Below are 19,319 nucleotides of genomic sequence, written 5' to 3'. Positions count from 1 at the left end.
TTTTCACTTTATTATTTAGCAGATTCTCTGCAAGATCACTGCTGTTTTCTTATAATAGTGATATTTAAATGGATCAAAACTACTAACATACACAAAATCAAAGAAAAAGACATGGAAGAAATCCCAAAATTCCAAGAAAATGGACTGCTTTTTTAAGCCTGAGTTAATGCAAGAGACCACGAAAGAACAACAAAATACCTAGTGAAAAAAACACAGTTGTATTCCCTTGATAGTTTCTTGAGTCTTTGATGAAACTACAGCCCTGTGTGAGAAAGTGCTCCAGTTCACAGATACGTTCTCTTTCTCGTTGATGTTGCAATAAATCCTAATTAAAAACAGTAACAAAAATGAAAATATGAAATCTGCAGTTTCAAGTAAAAGCCAAGAAAGACACTAAATGCTTGTATTTCCACCTTCTAATGATGTTTGAGGGGAAAAATAGGTCTCAGAAGAGAAGTAACAGTTGCAGAACTGCTGCCAATACACAAGGCAAATAAATAAAGGAATGTGGGGACAAATGTTTTTGCAGGGCTTTTGGGACTGGGAAGGAAGTAATAGTTTTAAACCATGTGGTAGGTTCAGAGTAGATACAAGGAGGATTTGTTTACCTCCTGAATAAACAAATGAAGCTGGTGAAACACTGGCACAGGTGGCCCAGAGAGGTGCTGGATGCCTCATTTCTGGAAACATTCAAGGTCAGGATAGACAGAGCTCTGAGCAGCCTAATCTACTTGGAGATGTCCCTGTTCACTGCAGGGATTTGGACAAGATGCTTTGGAGATCCCTTCCAACACAAACCATTCTGTGATTCTATGAATATTCTGGGTTTGGGCTTAACTTACAGTCACCATGTTAAAAGTAAACACAACTTGCAAGTTGCCGCTAGTCCTTTGGAGCTATCTCCATACATTATGTATATGCAGTATAGAAACTGTCATTTTCAAGCAATCAAAACTGAAGGAAGTAGCAAAAAAGAAGACAGGCTAAGAGATCTTAATGCCAGTACACAGTTAATACCCGAAAAAAAAATAAATACAAAGAACCAGGGAAAAATATTCTTGCCTTTAGTATTTGAGGAATTTTCTCTAGTTTAGTAATTTGCATTAAGACTTCTCATCCTCTACCAAGTTCCAGCATGGTTTATTTAACAATTTGTTTGAAAAAAATTAACACAAAAAGGATTCTGTGGAGTTGAGTGGTAACATTCACATTTGGTAACATTGCCAAGAAAAATCCAATTGGAAAAATAACAATTATTTGCTTGTACAAGACTTGCAGAAGGCCAGAACACCGATACAAAACCCGTCACAGTTTATTATATATTATAACAGAAATGACACTATTGCCCTCTCTTGAGTTTGAAAACTTGAGATGCATAAATTTATGCTGAAAAAAATTATTGTCAGTTTTCAATTATAGCTATATAAAAATAGTTCCCTATTAGGGGACAACAGGCAACAGTTGACTAGGCAACAGTTCTACCTAGAGCCATTTCATATTCCACCTCACAGAAAGGAAGAAAACTACTCACAGTTCACTTTGAAATAAACTCCCTCATTCTAAGCCAAACAATAGGATTTTAACACTTGCAGAAAATCAGGGGACTTGGGAGAGGCACATTAAGAGTTACTCCTTTCCTGGCAAATTATTTGTCATGTTTGCAACCACTGCCAAATCTAACACGACAGAAAAAACACTTCAGAACTTCAGCATTTTTTAAAGTCTTTCCATTGTTTCAAATATGCTCTTCAAAACAAACAGCATTTAACATCCTTTGCATTATGTTGTCTTTCCCAGGTGACAAACACCCATAATTTAAAAAAAAGTAAGTAGCAACTGCTGTAGCACATGACTATGTACAGTTTTCTGCTAATACAAATGCTAAGATTTAAAATAAAATAGGAGCCCAAATCTATTTAGACAATCAAGCTGTCAGACTAAAAAAATTTTAAAAAAATAAAATGCTAGGCATTCACCCAATAGCTCCCACTGACAAAATATTCAGATTGAGATTTTCAGATAGCCTGTAGCACCAAACTATTTGGCAGCTCTATTGGCTCAGCTCTCTGTATAAAGTCAGATTTAAATCAGGGAATAGAAGACTACCACAAATGAGGGATAAACAGTCTACATAGTTTTTCATTACCCAGTCTAGATCTTCAGAAAGCTAGAATGCAGGCCATCTGAAATAAACAAACCTTAGTTACAAGAAACTAATTTTAGAAGATAATAAAAAAAAATAAATTGTTACATCTCCTTCTAAAGAAGGATCTACTAGAAAAAGCTCACAAATCTGACCCTAAAAAAAAGGCCAAGCATGCAGTGCCACATCTGTTAGCTGAGTTCTTCCCTCCTGTGATACAGCTGGATGAATGCACACAGAAGTTTCAGTTTTCATTTTCACCCCAATACACAACACGAATGAAAATTTAACCACTGAATCCAGATAAACCAAAATGGTTGGTGTTACACAAGGTCAAACAATTTTCACCCCAATCCTCCATTCAATAACTTTGACCCATTAGGCTGGGTTAGAAATCAGGTGCAATACAATCTGCAAGAACTCTGGAGAAAAGCAGCGTGACCTCTTCACATGAACTGTCAGCCGCACAGAACCCAGCTGCTGTCAGACAGATGATCAACTCTCACACGTTGGAAGAGACTTCCAGAAGTTGCTCAGTCCAACCCTGTGCCCAATAAAAGGCCAAATTCAATGTCAAGCTGCTCAGGACTTTGACAAGGAATATCCTGCACATGTCCAAGAAAGGCAGTTCTGCAGCCTTTCACAGCAATGTGTCCCAAGTACCTCACCATGCTAATTATTTATTTTTTTTTTTAATCCAGTAAGACATTACCTTGCTGTAACTTGCAACTACTAATTTACCATCCTTTCAACATGTACTTCTGGGAAGACTCTAGCTCCACCTTCTCTGAAGACAACAAACATCATTCCTCAGCCTTCTGCAGGCTGAGCAAACACACCTGGTGCGTGGCAGCCCCTCTCCTGCAGGCCACACCACTGCACCAGTCTCCCTCTGGTACTGAGGAACCCACACCTGGAAGACCAAACCTGCCGCCTGCTAGCTGTGATTTCTCTTCCAATCCAGCAGAACACTGAGCCAAATCCAAAAGGCTTCAGCTTGATCCCGCTGTTGTCCCCCCAGCTGCAGACCAGAGCTAGCACTCTGTGTAATCCAAGCATTAAATTCTTCAAATAACTGATATGATGGGGTTTCATGTTATTGATCGGGGTTTTTTGTTTGGTTAGGTTTTTGATAGGTTGGATTTCTGAGATCAGGACAATGACTTAACTTGCTACGTGGAATATCATAAAAATGAAAGGCACAGACCCACCCATTACCTCACTGCCCGATCAGACAGGTGAACAAATAACAGCTTCACAGCAAAACCAACAGCAGACACGGAGCATATCCTCCATTCCCTAGGCCCTCAGCTCCAACACCGTATTAATTTAGTGCCAAAATAATTTTGTTGCTTGCCACGGCAGATTAAGGGAAGTGTTTTTATGAAGATCTATGCAGACATTCTGCAAGGTAAGCATGTGTGGGCGGAAGCAGCATAACTCAGATACGTGAGTTAACTTACAGTGACTCCAGCAGCTGTGCTCTTTTTCAGCTAAGGCAAGAAATTGGGTGTTGGTGATAAACTTTTACCCAGAGCTGTGCAGTTATTAATTTGCCCTGGATCTCAGCACAGGGCCTTTAGCATCACAGACTACTGGCAGTTTCTGAACTGGCAGAAATACCTAAGTAAAATACATTACATATGTGCATTTATAGTTATTTTCTCATTTCTAGTCAATATACACACTGATCTCGGTATGAAAATGATGGAACAATTTGAACTGTACTGAAACCCATTACAGAGGTACAGACTGGAAGAGAAACAAAAATGTGTGGTGGTTTTTTACATCAATTACCTTTCTATATTCACAACAGCAGCTGCATCCACTGCATACTGCCTTTTGTGAATCAACTTTTTTTCAAACCAACAACACACACACATTTTAAATTATAACACAAGGAGCAGTAAATTGAGAAAACACTGAGAAGAATTTGGTGAAGAGTAAATGAGGTGATGAAGTAATTTCTTTTTACTACATATAGTCTTATAAGAAAATGAGATTCAATGTCAATGTTTCATTGTTTGCTATTATTGTCAGATTTTAATGATCTTTGGGTAAACTCAGTCTTAGCAATAAGTTTCGGGCTAAGGTGAAGAAAAATTTGCCAACCTGTACTTCTGCTGGCAGAGACACAGAAGACTCCCTGGAGTGAAACAGAAAGAATCAGTTGGATCCCTTCAGTTTTGGGGAGCTCAGGGATGCAGCAGCAACAACTCACAGAAAGAATTTTCATCAGAAGAAAATACTCTTCTCTACTGTTTCATTTTAACTAAAACAACTGCAGAGGACGACTCTTCAATTCAGCATGTGATGGCTTTTATTTGTGGGAGGAGGGAGGGGAATAAAAGGAATTCCTTTGACAAGAGAGCTGCACTGCAAACCACAACCAGGATCATTTTACTTCTCTAGCTACAAAGAGATTACATGCCATGAAGAAAAATCCCATGATCTAACAGCTTCAAGTTATTTTACAAATAATACCACTCTAACCAGTTGCCGGAGAAGATATTTTTGCAGCTGATTTGCTTTGTACATTTCACAGCATTTGATACACAGTATTCATCATTAAAGTTCTGATGAATGTGGTATCTCATGCCCTGGCTGAGTCTTCCCACGGACGAAGCTGTACTTAGCTCTTGAACTTAATCTAAAGCAGTTATTTATCTCATGTTTGTGATAATATACTGAAGGTAGAGGGAAAAAAAAAATCAATAGTTATGGACTCCTGATTGGCAGAATGATTTACAACCTGAATTAAAAGTGGTGGAAAGAACACAACACCCCAAACAGCACAAAATAACATGCTCAGAATTTCAAACTGAGATGTCCTCCTTAGTTTCTTTTACCTGCAAAGATTTATGAAGCCCCACAGAAGTACACAAGACATGCTAATGACCCTGCAGGAACAGTAGGTACCAGCTGATGTTGCTGTAACAACTACAATAAATACTCCACAAAACATTCCGTTCTGAAGTCAACTTGAAACTTTAAATACAAACTCAGCTCTATTATAAAAAGCCTTAATGATATTCTCCTGCAGGTTGGTTTTTTTTGTTTTTTTTTAATGGTGAGAGCTTTGAGAAGTGTGCACTAAGCACCCAACCATTGTTCTGCCAAGGAACAACTGAGTACTGCTGCAGTGCAAACATGACACGGAAATCATACGACCTTTAAAACACATTACTTCAAATCGCTATTTGGTATCTATGGGAAGAGAAGGGAAAACAAGCAAAATACAAAAATCTACACCTCCACGATAAAAAGCAAATATTTACCTAGAATTTACATAATACTGTCAATACAGGTAACAGCTTGAAAAATGAGAAGGCAATAAAGCATCAGATAATAACCTTCTAGCTCTCAAGGAAATATCTGAAGCACAATATAATTCTTCCAGAAAGTCCTTATAACCACGGTTACAACTAAGCAAAATTAAACAGCGCCACAAGGATTTCTGATCTCTAAAAATAGTCCAAAACCAAGTTCTTTGCTAGTAAGTTCTCATGCTTACTGGGAGCCAAGGCACAGCCCCGAAGCGCTGCGGCGGAGGCCCGGGCCCGGCGGTGCCCGTGAGGCGAGCCCCTCGCGGCGCGGGCGCGGCGGCGGCGCTGGAATGCGGGGCCCGTAACCCGAGCCGCGCCGCCCCGCCTCCCGCACACGGAACCTCAAAATGGCATCCCGGCACGGCCTCCCCGGGAGCCGCGCCGCGCCAGCCTCTCCTCAAATAGGCAGGAAAAACCTTTCCTCGGGCTCCGACGTTTCCGCCGCCTGCCCGGCCGCGTCCCCTCTCTGCGGCAGCCGAGGGGAACCAGTGCCCCGCTCCGGGAAGCGCCGCTGCCCTGCCAGGCAGGCCTCCCTCCTTCGAGCCGCCTCTGGCCTGGCTCCACACTCACCCGAGGTGCGCTACCCTCAGACACGAACCCGTCTTACTCAGAAACAGGGAACTGGTAAGAACTCGTCCATTGCAAAGGCCTCGCATTTCCAAACCAGTGCATTCATGTAGATCCAACGAGATAGATTTCTAGAATGAGGTGAATTGTCCCTCTCGAATGAAAGGGGCAATTTTGTTATGAATTCACTTAACTATCCAAACTATAGGCACATAGTTTATTTGGGATAGAACAACATTGCAATGTCTTAAGTTTCCGGTCAATTACGTACAAGCAGTTACCCCTCAACAGAAGTGTGAGATGATCTTACCGATAAACTGTCTCCATCTATTTTCTCCAAAAGCGAGTACTTTTGTACCATGAAAAAAGGCTTGCAATTTGGAATAAGTATTTTGCTGTAAACAAAACGGACAAGAATTTTACCATTCTGAACATACTGAAATTACTAAGATGCCATTATGCTACCAGGTAAGAGAGACTTGCAAAAAATAATTCCAGTGACAGTGCATGTAAGAAAAGAATAACCTGAAAAACATTTTTCTAGCCATAGTAATTTTACTTATTAAGCACACTTCCAAATGTTCTATCAGGAGCTGAGAAAAAAGCCCTCCATGTATTTCAGGAGGGTGCAAGTCTTTGGGACATCAGTGTAGAACCAGGAGCTCACACTGACTCTCTGGTACCACTCCCATAGGAGGTGCTTTTTATTTTTTCTACTATATCTACTATATTTTTGTACTGTATCTGACACTGCAGAGAACTGCTAAGGGGTAATTCTGCAACTCTACCAAGAGGAGACCTTTGGTCCCTGCACACTGGATAGGTAGAGTCCCTCTGTTCATGTAAAAAAACACCTCACAAGCAATAGACTGCCGGAAACTCTTTGCTGTTACAAAGTTCTAGGCCTGGATCTTAAGTCAAAACCAGAAATTCAGAGCTCAATGACTTTTACACAGGATTCCTTCACTCACATATTTTCCCCTGTATTGGTTCACAATGACAAAATAGGAAAGAATTCAAAATGCTAAGAGAATTGACCTAAAGCACTGTCTTAACAGTAAAACCTTAGAATCTAGTGAGGAATGCCAAATACCACTATGATGAGAGCTTCCAAAAGACTTTAAATCTGAAAAAAACACGCAAAAACTAGAGTAGGCAGGATGATGAAAATAATCACTCACTGATATACACCTATCAAAAATCCCCACTATCAATAAATGTTATTTCAGGTCAAGGATCAGAAGCACTAACAACTGGCTATCTCTATAATTCTAGGCAAAGTAAGCATAAAATTGATTATTTTTTGTTTGTTATGTATGTGAACAAAAACCCTACTCAGGTGCCATTGTTACAGAGTATAAGCACTTTAAACAAAGACTTATATTTGCAAGACCTCTTTTTATAGAAGGCAAAATATGGTCAATTTGGCTTCTGTGTATCATACAGTATTTTGTCTCTCACCTTATGTAAAACTCAGACTTTTAAATTTTTTCCCAAAGGAACCTCTTTTATCTGTTAGCATTCTACAGAATTTTATTTCCAATTTGTAATTTCTATCAGATAATCAAAATTGGAAGTACCTTCTATTTTAACCAGAATTTCTCTTATTAACCTAAGGTAACAGAAAATGTCATACATATAATAATAATAATAAACAGCTATTTTTCTTTTAAAATATATTTAATAATGCTTACTCATTGGAATAAAATTTATTCAAATTGTTGGTTAGCAGTGGAAGAGCAAGTATGTTTACACATTAGAATTGAAGCTCAAAACACCATAACATGATTACCTGACAGCTATTAAATGCCCTGCAAGAAGTTATTAGTGTTGATTCTCTTTCAGAAGGCCAATATAACAGTTCCACCCTTAGCATCCTCCCTGCAGTTTTACTTTGTTGTGTTTTTTTTTAACATAAACTTTCCCGTCACTCCCACAGGTCGTGTTTTGGTCTCAAGACCTATTATTGGGATATTTCACACAACTACATATAAAGAAAATTAAGCCAGTGCTAAAACTACAAAGCAAACCTAAAGGTTTCAACAAGGGTTAAGCCCACTGTGCTAAAAATAACAAGAGGTAAACATATTTTACCAAGGATTCTGTTTTCCAAAAGAGTGGACAGAAAACGCCACTGTGATGTTTTACAAGGACATTCACAAATACCTTCAAGTACTTCAGCACAAGTTTCATGCCAGCAAAGATTAGAAGCAGTCACTGTGGGAGGGAGAGGGAACCAAGGAGAAAAACCAAAACAAAACCAACCAAAAATCCAAACTCACACCGCCATTGCAAATTAATTTTAACAAATGAAAAGCAGTGTCAGGAAATATACCTGCTTATAACAGTTTCAATATTTCCACAGTCACAATCTTTGAAAACTACAGACCACATATCACAGAAACACACATACAGGGTGAAAGGGTGGTGAAGGGGACACAAAGATTATAGAAAGTACTGTTGGAAGGCACTTTGGAAGTGGAAAATGTCCTTTAATGTCTTTTTGTACTTCTCTGGGGTGCATGAGTAATGCAGAGCCTGACAGGTGTGTCATTCTAAACAAAATGTCCTTTTGAGCACACTTTCCTATGAGAAATGTGACTGAATATTACTAGCTGTTCTAGCAAGTTCCACTTTATTCACTGATCCCTAACATACCATGGACAAGCAGTCCCACTGAGCCGTAACTGAATGCTGTGTGCCTGGCCAAAGGAAGCTGTGCCAGTCACTGCTTCCAGGAGAAGAGAATCTTCTGAAAGATGTATCCAAATTAATGGTTTTAATAAAGTTATTTTTTTAAAGTACACTTTTAGAAACTTGCATTCTAACTTATAAACTCAACAGGTATTGGCAAATTGCTTTGTATGAGACTAAAATAACTTCCTAGTATATCTTCTAAAAGCACAAATTCTGGATGACACTATTTCCTCTGATGAGGAAACTCAGCACAGAAGAATAGCACTTGTCAAATCCAGCACTTTCAAAAAACAAGTGAATTTGCAACAAGCAGTTTAAGCAGAATCTGGTTTTTATTACAATGTAATGGGTTCTGTAGGTGGAAGAGTGTGGACTGCAGACATACTAATATATAAACACGTGGCTGCATCAGTATTCCTATGAGCTTGTCAGACATTTCAACACTGTATTTTTAGATTATTCTCTCATACCAATTGCACTGTTACAGTGGCATTTAATTCCATTATGTTCATTGTCAAAAAGATAATCTGCTTCAACTACAGCAGTTCTCTGAAAAAATACATTTTTAGAGACTGTATTTAATTCTCAATTATATTTCTCATATATATATTCTCATACATATATTCTCAGTCATAGCCATGAGCCAGCTTAGTATAATACAGAAAAGAGCACACACATTTCACTTTCTAGATAGATGCTATGTCACTTCACGCTCCTTTTGACCAACTCTGTAAAAATCCTTGGATTTGGGAATAGATCACCTGTTGTTATATCTGAGCCTGCTATATAAAGATTTTATTGTGCTTTCTCTCTGTTCTAATAAAGCCTGGTTTAATGAAGAGAAGAAAAAACTTAGCTGAATTGATCTACTCTGCCCTGCTAGTGATGCCAAACACACAACTATGATATTTCTAGTTCTTAAAACTCAAGTGATTCTTTCATCTCAAATTTTTTTCTTCATTCAGGGAAAAAAAAAAAAAAAGAAGGCATAACACAGCAAACAAATTGCATTATGAGTAACAGACATAGGTTTTCTATCAGAATACCTATGGTTTCTATCATAGGTTTTCTAACAGGCCTGGTTTTCTACTGATTTGTTCTATTTTGGTTTATATCTTTTCCCAGTGTAATTGCTGCAGCTCACTATATATCCTGTATGATTTCACTCTCCCTGTCCCTTAGCAATAGATCCATTTGCCCACTCACACACATATTCCTCTAACCACAGTTGTCTCTCCCTTCCATCCCACATCCTCTGGTGCCAAACAACATCTTGCTGGCTGGACAGTAAAGTTCATATTGACCTCCCTCTTATCAGGCAGAACAAGTTTACTGAACACTTCTGATCGTAACATCCTCCACCTCTGGGGACATTAACAAAGCTCAAGACCTTTGAAACAGAAACAGTGTGACATCCACTTCATAATCTGACTAGACATCTAATCTTGAAGCCTGCTGATACATGAAGCTTGTCTTTGAAGTTTTAGTATTACAAGTTTGCCAAACTCCAAAACCTTACAGACTACATCAGAGGCAGAAAAGTTTAATAGAACTACAAAACAAAGGACTCAGCTGTGAAAGAGCGAAGATGAACGTGGGGATGGGAATCAAAGATTCTGACCAACCTGTTTTCGCTTTGTAGAGTAAGAATATAGTCAATATACACTAAAAAGTTACATGGGATCACCAACATTCAAGGTAATATAAAAAAAAAACCCAAAAAAACCCCAAAAACAGCAACAACAAAAAAAAGTCACTCCAAACTGGGTAACATTCCCAAAAAGCAGACTTACCCACAAGCACAATACACTATGATGAACTGGGCTTGGAAGGGGCACTCTTGTTCTCTACACTAACAGTAACACTTGGTCTGCCCCCACATCCACAGCTAGACTGGCAAGAAGTGAAGCCTACTGAAAAAAAAAATTTAAAAAGAAGGCAAAAAAGGGTAATGGGCTCTCAGCCAGTTTAGATTCCTACAGCATCAGAGCAGTGCCAGCCAGCGCTGCTGCAAAGGAAGAGGGAAGGACGCATCAGGGTGGCGTGAATAAGGAGTAGAACTGGCCCTTCGAGTGTACCCGGCTGCTTATCTGCAGCACAGAACTGCCCTCTCCATCTGGCAGTTAATTATTCATCCAGCAGACATCAATGGAAGTCTACCTGGCTACACTGCTCCAGTCCTTAGGAAATTATATGATCAATCTTTCCACACTAAGCAAAATAAAGTACCTGAACAGAAAATGTTTAAGATAAGGCAGATACAAAAAAACATTTTACTTCATGTTTGATGGCAGTTTTGTTAAAGCAAACCTAAAAAACGTGTCAGCGAAGGCAGATGGGTGCCAATGCAGCAAAAAAAAAAAAGCTGTAGGCGTTACAGACACTACTAAGTGCAACAGCAGAGGAGCTGACGTGCCTGGCTGTGTGTGGGTGTGATAAAAGGCCTCCGAATTCGCCGCCTGCTCTGTGGCAGATGTCTCGCCCAGCACTCTGCCTGTGACACTGCCTGCTATCAGACCCGTCAGGAACTAAGGGAGAACAGAGTCCTCCCTGGCTTCATCCAGAAACCCGGGGAGTTCCTGATCTACAAGGCACAAGGGACTGCGCTATTGCCATCAGCGCACACATCCGTCAACAAATCCGTGTGATTGCAAATGTGCACAGCTCTTTCATCCCCAGCCACGTATTCTCACAGCGACTTTTCAACTGAAATATTTGCTCTGAGGAAGGGTAATGCCCCATTTTACCATCCTTGTAAACCTGCCATTCCCTTACACTGTGGAGAAAAAAATCCAGTGGTGAAACACTATTCATCAGTTTATTAATTTCATTTAAAGTTTGACAGATTACCATCACCATCTCTCTCTCCATTGTTTCTCTTTCCTTAACTGAAGAGGCCCAAGCCTATTTGTAATGCATCCTATTTGTACTGCTGGAAGAAGGAAGAATCAAACCAGAAAAAAATTATCTTTTCATTTTAATGGGACTGTTGAAATTATGTTACCAAAAAGACCATAACCTGCATGTCCATGTATAATGAACTTGTACAGCTGAATAATCACATTTTTAAAATACTTAACTGTATAGAATGCTGCTTCAATATTGGCTTAAATTCATTTAAGCCTGTACTGATTGTAAGAAGGGAAGTGTTGGCCCTCCTCTCCTCTTACTCTTCATAAGGTACCATAGTGAGCTGGTAATATTGAAAACCTAGGGGTTTTAATGCAGTTAGTTTTCAGTTAAATTAGCAAACAAATCCAATCTTTTACTTGGGCACAAGTACAAAATTGAAAGTGGAAACAAAAAAGAGAAGAGAAAAAAAAAATCAACACCATACACAGATAGGTTTAATCTAAAGTAGGAGCATCAAAACAAAGATGTCTCCAAGTGTTAATACCTCACTTAGAGCCTATTACTCTTTTTGCCTCTGTTTGAATTAAATTACATTGCACTTACTGTACCTCATCCAGTATTTTATCATCCAGGCAGCATTCAATACTGCTCAAGCCAGTTTACAGTACCTGTATCAGCTACAAATTTCACCACCTCACCATCCACTCCCCCCTTCCTATTTCCAAACACACAGAATAAAACAGCCCTCATCGCTTGCTTCCAGTGAGGCTGTTACCACCTCTCTGCCACAGGGGTACCTACCCAGTTCTTCCTGGGAGCCCAGAGCCAGCCAGGGCCTTCCAGATGTGTCTCACCAGTGCTGAGCTGAAGGGCATCATCACCTCCCCACACCTGCCCACAGCACTCACCCTTGGACAGCCCAGGAGGCACCTCCCGCAGTGCAGGGCTTTGCACTTCCCTTTGTGGAGCTTCATGAGGTTCCTCTCTCCTCATTTCTCCATTCCGTCCAGGTCCCTGTGAGGGGCTGTGCAAGCACCTGGCCCACCAAACACTCCTCCCAGTTTTGTATTGCCCAGAAACTTCTGAGGGTGTGCTCTGCCCCATTATCTGTGAATGTTCACTTGGTTGCACTATACTGGAAATTCAGCTTGATCCCGGGGTCACACTGCTAGTCACTGGTCCCTAGCTGGACTTTGTGCTGCTGATCACAACTCCTTGAATTCATCACAACTCCTGGTAGCTCATCCAATTTTCAGTCTGTATCACTGTCCCTTTGTCCTGTCTGTACTTCCATCACTTTGTTGATGAGAATGTTAAAAGCGACACTGCCACTACCCTAAGGAATTCAAGACAAACAATATCCACTGCTCCCCACTCAATCATGGAGATAACCTCCTGCAGGCACCTACCAACACTACCCATGCTGACCTGCTGCTAGGCCTGACACACACCTCTCAACTGACTCCTCGTTCACCCAAAAGGAAGAACTTCAGGAATCTCCACAGCACTCTCACAAAAACCCCCACAACACCATGCATCCCTCACCATCTCAGCCTGTCCTTCCTGGAGAGCCCATAACCAGCCCCTGCAGCACCCCAGCCATGTCAGCTGTCCCACCCCGTGATCCTTGTCGTATCAAAACAAGATGTGATGGCACACATCCTGCAATTCCTCTTGTTTGTGCCCAATCCTTTCCACAACATACGGAAAATAGTGAAACCCAAATGAAATAATCAACTTAGGTTTAATTTTAGAAATTTCACACTGGCTACACTTTGATAGCCTGAAACCTCATTTCACACTATGACAAAGTTATAGATGCTAGAGAGAAAAATCAACAGTGACAGTGGAGTAATAATATAAGGATTGATAGATATGGGAAGAGGTGCTTTGCAGTTATATACAGAGCAAGAAGATTAAGAGTTCTGTCACTCCTGTCCCAGGTTAGAAGAGAGCTCTGGGCTCCTCTCCCCAGGGCTCAGACCCAGCAAGCCTTTCTCACCACACCACTGCTCCTCTGCCCACACTCCCTGTTACCCGAACACAAAGCCCCACTCTGCTCTTTCAAGTGCTTAGCAGACCCTGGGATCTGTATTTACAGCACACCCACAGCTTCTCTTATCAATCAAAGTAACCTGAAGATTTATTTTACCTTCAGTTGGTCCAAGTACACACAGTAAAATCTTCCAGTAAACAATTAGTTCTTCCAAAAGCAGAAACAGTTTGAAATCGAGGTTCAAAATCGCTGAAAACACTGACATTTCTCTTACACAACCTCAAACTTTTAAATTTCGATAAAAATTCTTTGAAGCAAGAGTCCCTTTGTACAAAGCAAAAAAAAAACAAACAAACAACAAACCATCTTAGGGTCTTTCATTAACTAAATCACCCTTTATATCAGCACTCAAACCAATGCTTTTCTCAAAGCTCTACCATATGTAAATCTTACTACTATCAGGTAACTCTGATGAACATCAACACTGTCAAAAGGTACAAAGACAAAAAAGAACACAAAAGAAAATGTAAAATTACACATTTTTATAACCTGCTTAGTAGCTCAGAGAGACCTTTTCTAACTACAATTGTTTCATGTGCTATGGATATACACTGCAATAGATTTAATGTGCCTTACAGACTTCAGCTAGCTCCTGGTTATTGGGATGTAGGAAGAAGCTTCCACAGAGTGGTACAATTCCAGTTGTCTGCTAGACTGTCTTATGTGTTCCTCTGGAATACACTGCTGGCCACTGATGAGAACAAAGCACTTGAAGTATTTTCTCACTACTGCAACCTTCTTTCATATAGTTTTAGTTGGTTACTTTTCCTGTAAACAGCTTCTCCTCTGAAATTAAGTTAGCAGAAATTAAGATATTTATAAAGAACAACCAAGCAAGAAAATCAGAGAATTTCATTGCAGCAAACAACTACAGACACTACAGATGCTTAAGGACAAAGAAGGAAATTCTTACGTCAGCTCTTCCCTCCACCTCTATTGTCCAGGCTCCTAAGACTATTACTGACAGTATTAGAGAGATGTAAATACTATACAACAGCATTTGAAGCTTTGAGAAAAGCTTGAGTAATGCCAGTTCTGAAACAGAACCTCTGGCTAAGGAACGCACAGCTGCTGAGCAGATGTATAATTTCAGCATTTAGATTCCATTATTTCAAGGGGGATTTTTTTTTTTTTTACTCCATGTTTTCAGATTTTCTATTTCCATCTGGTTTTTGACCTCCCTCAGCTTCGTCCACTCTTTTCTGCTTAGTTCATTACACCAAAATAATTTTCTAAATTAGAAACATCTCTACATTTAAAAACTTGTGAATTTAAAGAGAGGGGGGGAGTGAAACAGGGCCAGTGGCAGAACAAAAACAGACAGTTCAACAGAGGCTTGGGTTTGAATAAAAACTGTCCTGTCTGGGCCGGGTTTGATTTTGCAGTTCCTGGTCTAACCCAAATTGGCGAGCCTCTAATTGCATTCCTTCCATGAAATTTTAAGAGCAGGAAACTGAAGAATATCAGCTATAGGGGAATGTTTCTACATTTTGCCAGAGCCTTTTGCCATAAACTTCTGAGTAAAACAACACTTCAGGTTTTGATTCTTTTTAGAGTTATGATTAATTATAGCTGTAATTGTAAAAAAAAAAATTCACCATGCACTCAAAGAGCTTTACAAAACAAAGATTTGTGCAAACCAGTATGAGTGGTTGTCAGATCAGCTCAATAAAGAATTTATTAATGCAAGAATAGTAAAACATTTAAAAAATATATATCAAGATAGCATTGTTTAGAAATATTTCCATTCATCTAAGTCAAGTAGAGGACTAGGGCACAGAATACTGTCTGTCTTAAACTTCAGTCTACACTACAAGTTTTAAAGATTAATTATCCCTGGTATACCCACTCATTCAAATGTGACAGATTGGCCATAAAACCTATCCAATTTTCCATTTAGTTTTAGGCTCAGAATAATAATTTGCCTGGGTTGGGAAGGGCACAATCTTTGATCCTAATGAATGGCATACACATCAGAATATTCTACAGGAAACTTTCTATAGAGTATTTTCACAAGAAAAGATAAAATTATTATGAACTAGTAAATGTGGAAGATAAAATTATAAAAATACATCTCTACTTTAGAACAGAAATCCCACATTTTTATTCAGTGGGATTTATTGTTTGCTTTGTCCCTAAGAGAGGACTCTTAGAAAAGAGTCTTTAAAGACTCTTTTTAAAGACTAAAAAACTCTTTAAAGTGAAACTTCACATTTCTTCCATCATTCGGGACATTTCTGCTTAATACTTGGTACCACTACTGAAGTTTTCATTACTGCTAAAATCCTTGCCATAACCTGAAGAGAAGATAGATTCAGAAAGAGTCAGTGCCCAAAACACCGAGTGAGGAGAATGGCTGCACCTCATTAGCTGGCAGTTCATCCCTGTGCCCTGTCCCAACCTTGTGCTGTAATTAACTCTCAGTTGTCCAAACCTGACAACTGCAATGCCTGCTCCTCACACAACACTGAGAGGGAAACAGGAGGGTTTCTAAAATCTTCTCCAAGGCATTCTGTTAAAGATCATTTTCTCTTTCATCAAGAAGAACATGCAGCCAGGAAGAGCACTTTTTACCCAGCTTTGTGGTCTCCTCACTTACATTTCCAGTCACCTAAGTTCATTGTTTTCTTCCGATAAATCCCTCTTGTTCTCATACTACTCCCCAAGTTCTTTCATTCCCAAATATAAAGGGACAAGTAGATGATACATTTTTCATATTTTCAGTATCCATTGTTCCTGATGAACAATTCCTCCCAACCCTTCTGTTTATGCTTCCTTCTCAAGCCGCCTGCACCCCTGCAAAAACACATTGAACAGTTCCTCTCCCTGAACAGAGCACTGTGAATTTCCAACTGAACACAGGGTTGTAAAAGAATGATTAAATTAGAAAATTTTATCTGAGCTTATTCACCACTTCCATATCCCAGACGTTCTGACTCTGAGCACACAATGTGCTCATTTGCACAAATCTCATGAGCAGAGTACTGATTCTCTGAAATCTTTGATGACTTCAGTTCTTCAAAGTCATTTGAGCTCTGTCCATCAATTTCCAGCCAAATTTGGGATCAGGCTCTCACAGAGGAAGTATAAAGGCCTACAAACGGTTCAAGGTGGGATTTTTTTTTTTTAACAAGAAAAGCAAATTTAAATCATTTCAACAGCTGCAACAGTGAAAAGGAAATCGCTTCCACAAACCAGATTATTTCCTGATATCTATCTTGTGAGACTTAGATATTTCTCTAACTTATCCCTGCTACATCTGCTTGTGTTTATCAACAAAAGCATGGCAAGACTGACAGTTTTCTCTTTAAGATGGTGAAGTGAGGGAATACAGACAAAAAGAATTGCTAGTTGCTTCCACATTTTAAATTAATAAAGTTGACTGAAACCACACTGCAAAAATTTATGTGAGATCAAATTTTTGTAAAAAGCATTGCTGCTGTTATAATATATGATGCAAATTAAGCTACAATACTGCAGAGCTGAATTAATAATACTGATTTTTTTTTCCCTTTTAATACAAAACAATTCATGACAACTGAATTACATTTAAATGCACTACATTTTCCTCTGTATTTTGGGGAATCCTATTTTGAGGAAAAAATGAGCATGACAGCATTTAACTGCATGTTGCAGGAACACATCCTGTAAATTGCTACTACACAGATTTTTGTCTAATCAAAATCTTTTAAAACATTCAAAGTTCACACCATCACGATACTCAGAGCACTTCCCCCTCCCCCGTGAAGAGTCATCTCACCAGTGACAGGGCGGTGATGGCAGGGACAGCTCCATCAGGGCAGTCACTTTCACTGTAACTACAGGTGTCACTGCAGAAACTCAGAGCTGGTGACACACCTGACCTTCAATAAGGCTTTGCTGTGGCTTTTCCTTTCCTCCTGCTTATACAACCTATGAATATTATCACAATCATGAACCAGAGTTTATTTTCCTACCCTAATGCTGACTGTCATTAAACAGTACTAAACCTAACAGTAACACATAGAATTCCAGTGAAATGGGCTGGCAGCTACAGGACACCCTTTAGAAAAATGGCAAGAAAAACCCCTCTGGATTATATATCTGAAACAGAATGCCTCTATTTCTCACACCAGTTGTGTACAGCTGAAACAATGGAGTTATAACCAGAAACCCAAGCAAGGGTTTTGCACTGCCACAAGATGAATGAAATACTTGCTCTTCTCAAATTTACGAACCTAAAATGCTTCAGTGTCCAACCTGTTACAATGAATTTCAAAATATATATTGCAGACTAGTGGCATAATTGCTTTGTTTTACTTTGGAGGCAAACAGACATGAAATACACCTAATATGCTCTGTAAATATACCCAGCCAAGTCCCGAGAAGCCAGTTCTCAACAAAGTCCATCCTGGCAAGTTGGCAGCTTGTCCCTTGATTTGCTGGCCAGTGGTGGGCCAGCTATTTGTTTTATCAAGTTAAACCTCTTAGGATTTACACACCCCAAATACAATGTACTACACAGATGGTTCTAGACTAAGTCCTTCACAAAACAGCTATTCCATAGATCTTCTCAATAAGAGCACCGAGATTGCTAAAACTACGTTTTCTGTACAAAAGAAGAAAAATAAGGTGACTGTTTCAACCTTTTACCCAGTCCCAAAGATCACCTAGTGTAATCTCCGTGTTATTCTTAAAGGACACAATATAGCAGGGCAAGTTTTTACATTCACTGTCAGTTTAAAACATTTTAGAGAGTAACTACTCTGTCTAGTTACTTTTGTGCCAGAGAGTAGTGAACCCTCAACAGCTTTCACATCAACCTTTAAGAGATTTCAAGAAAACAAGGCAGAAAGAAATCACATTTCCCCTTAAAGCACTAACCATGCTGGAAGGCACAAAAGAGACCACTGCAACTGGGACCCATCAGCCCAACTGTGGTGGGACAACTGCAGAGGGTTCTGCAGATCTTGTCCAAGAAAGAGAAAAGTGGAACCAATAAAGCAGCAGTGAAAGGAAAAACTTCTTGTCAGGCACTCTGTGCCTGCCTCCAAGTCTTGCATTTTCAGAATGCTAGCAAAGGAAACAAGGCTTCAAGTACTCCATCTGTACTCACATATGACTGACAAGATATACTTTTAAATTACCAAGTTCCTTCTGCCATTTATTTACAGATGACAGTAAGATAAATTAAGAAATCCCAGGCACTGAGAATATGCTCTCTTTTTACTGAGGAACCAAGAAATACCTGAGGCTTTCCCAGGTATCCAGATAGGACGAATTTTCTGACAACTGATGCTTGAAATAAGCAAGGACAAACAAACATTTTTAACAGTTTCTCTGACAGAGATTGGTCTCCTTCATTCATCTGTGTTTTCCAGCAATTTACCAAAGAAGCTACTGCAGCTCTATATGTCAGACCTGGTATCCAGCAAAAGCTCACGTATCATTTACACACTCCACCATATTCAGTATTTTTAATGTGCATAACAATTTTCACTGTGAGGATATTGCAGAGCAGTGTCCAAAACATTAGGATTTGGGGTCCCACACACTGGCTTTAAGAAAGTCTGTGCTCTAACTACATACTGTTTTAGTAAACATGTCTTTAATCAGTGAATTCCAAGTAACACGCTATTTCAGGCTTGCAGTTTACAGAGAGCTTTCTGCTCTGACTTGAACAAAGGCTCAAACAGAT

The 19,319-nt window shown here is 39.5% G+C and overlaps 1 protein-coding gene across 2 annotated transcripts in view; it reads right to left on the bottom strand.

Annotated features, from left to right (window-relative positions):
* Nucleotides 1-19,319, bottom strand: part of BMPR1A (bone morphogenetic protein receptor type 1A) — a 73,536-nt gene that overhangs the window by 52,517 nt on the left and 1,700 nt on the right. The window contains exon 1 of one of the 2 annotated variants that reach the window (XM_015633016.3): nucleotides 5,658-5,680. The exons of the other annotated variant lie outside the window; for it this stretch is intronic. The gene's annotated coding sequence lies outside the window, so the exon portion shown is untranslated. Of the gene's footprint in view, nucleotides 1-5,657; nucleotides 5,681-19,319 lie in introns of those variants that run through there. 2 annotated transcript variants of the gene reach the window in all.

Source organism: Parus major, chromosome 6, assembly GCF_001522545.3.
Source record: "Parus major isolate Abel chromosome 6, Parus_major1.1, whole genome shotgun sequence".
NCBI classification, from domain to species: Eukaryota; Metazoa; Chordata; class Aves; order Passeriformes; family Paridae; genus Parus; species Parus major.
This window is presented reverse-complemented; position numbering and strand designations above follow the sequence as displayed.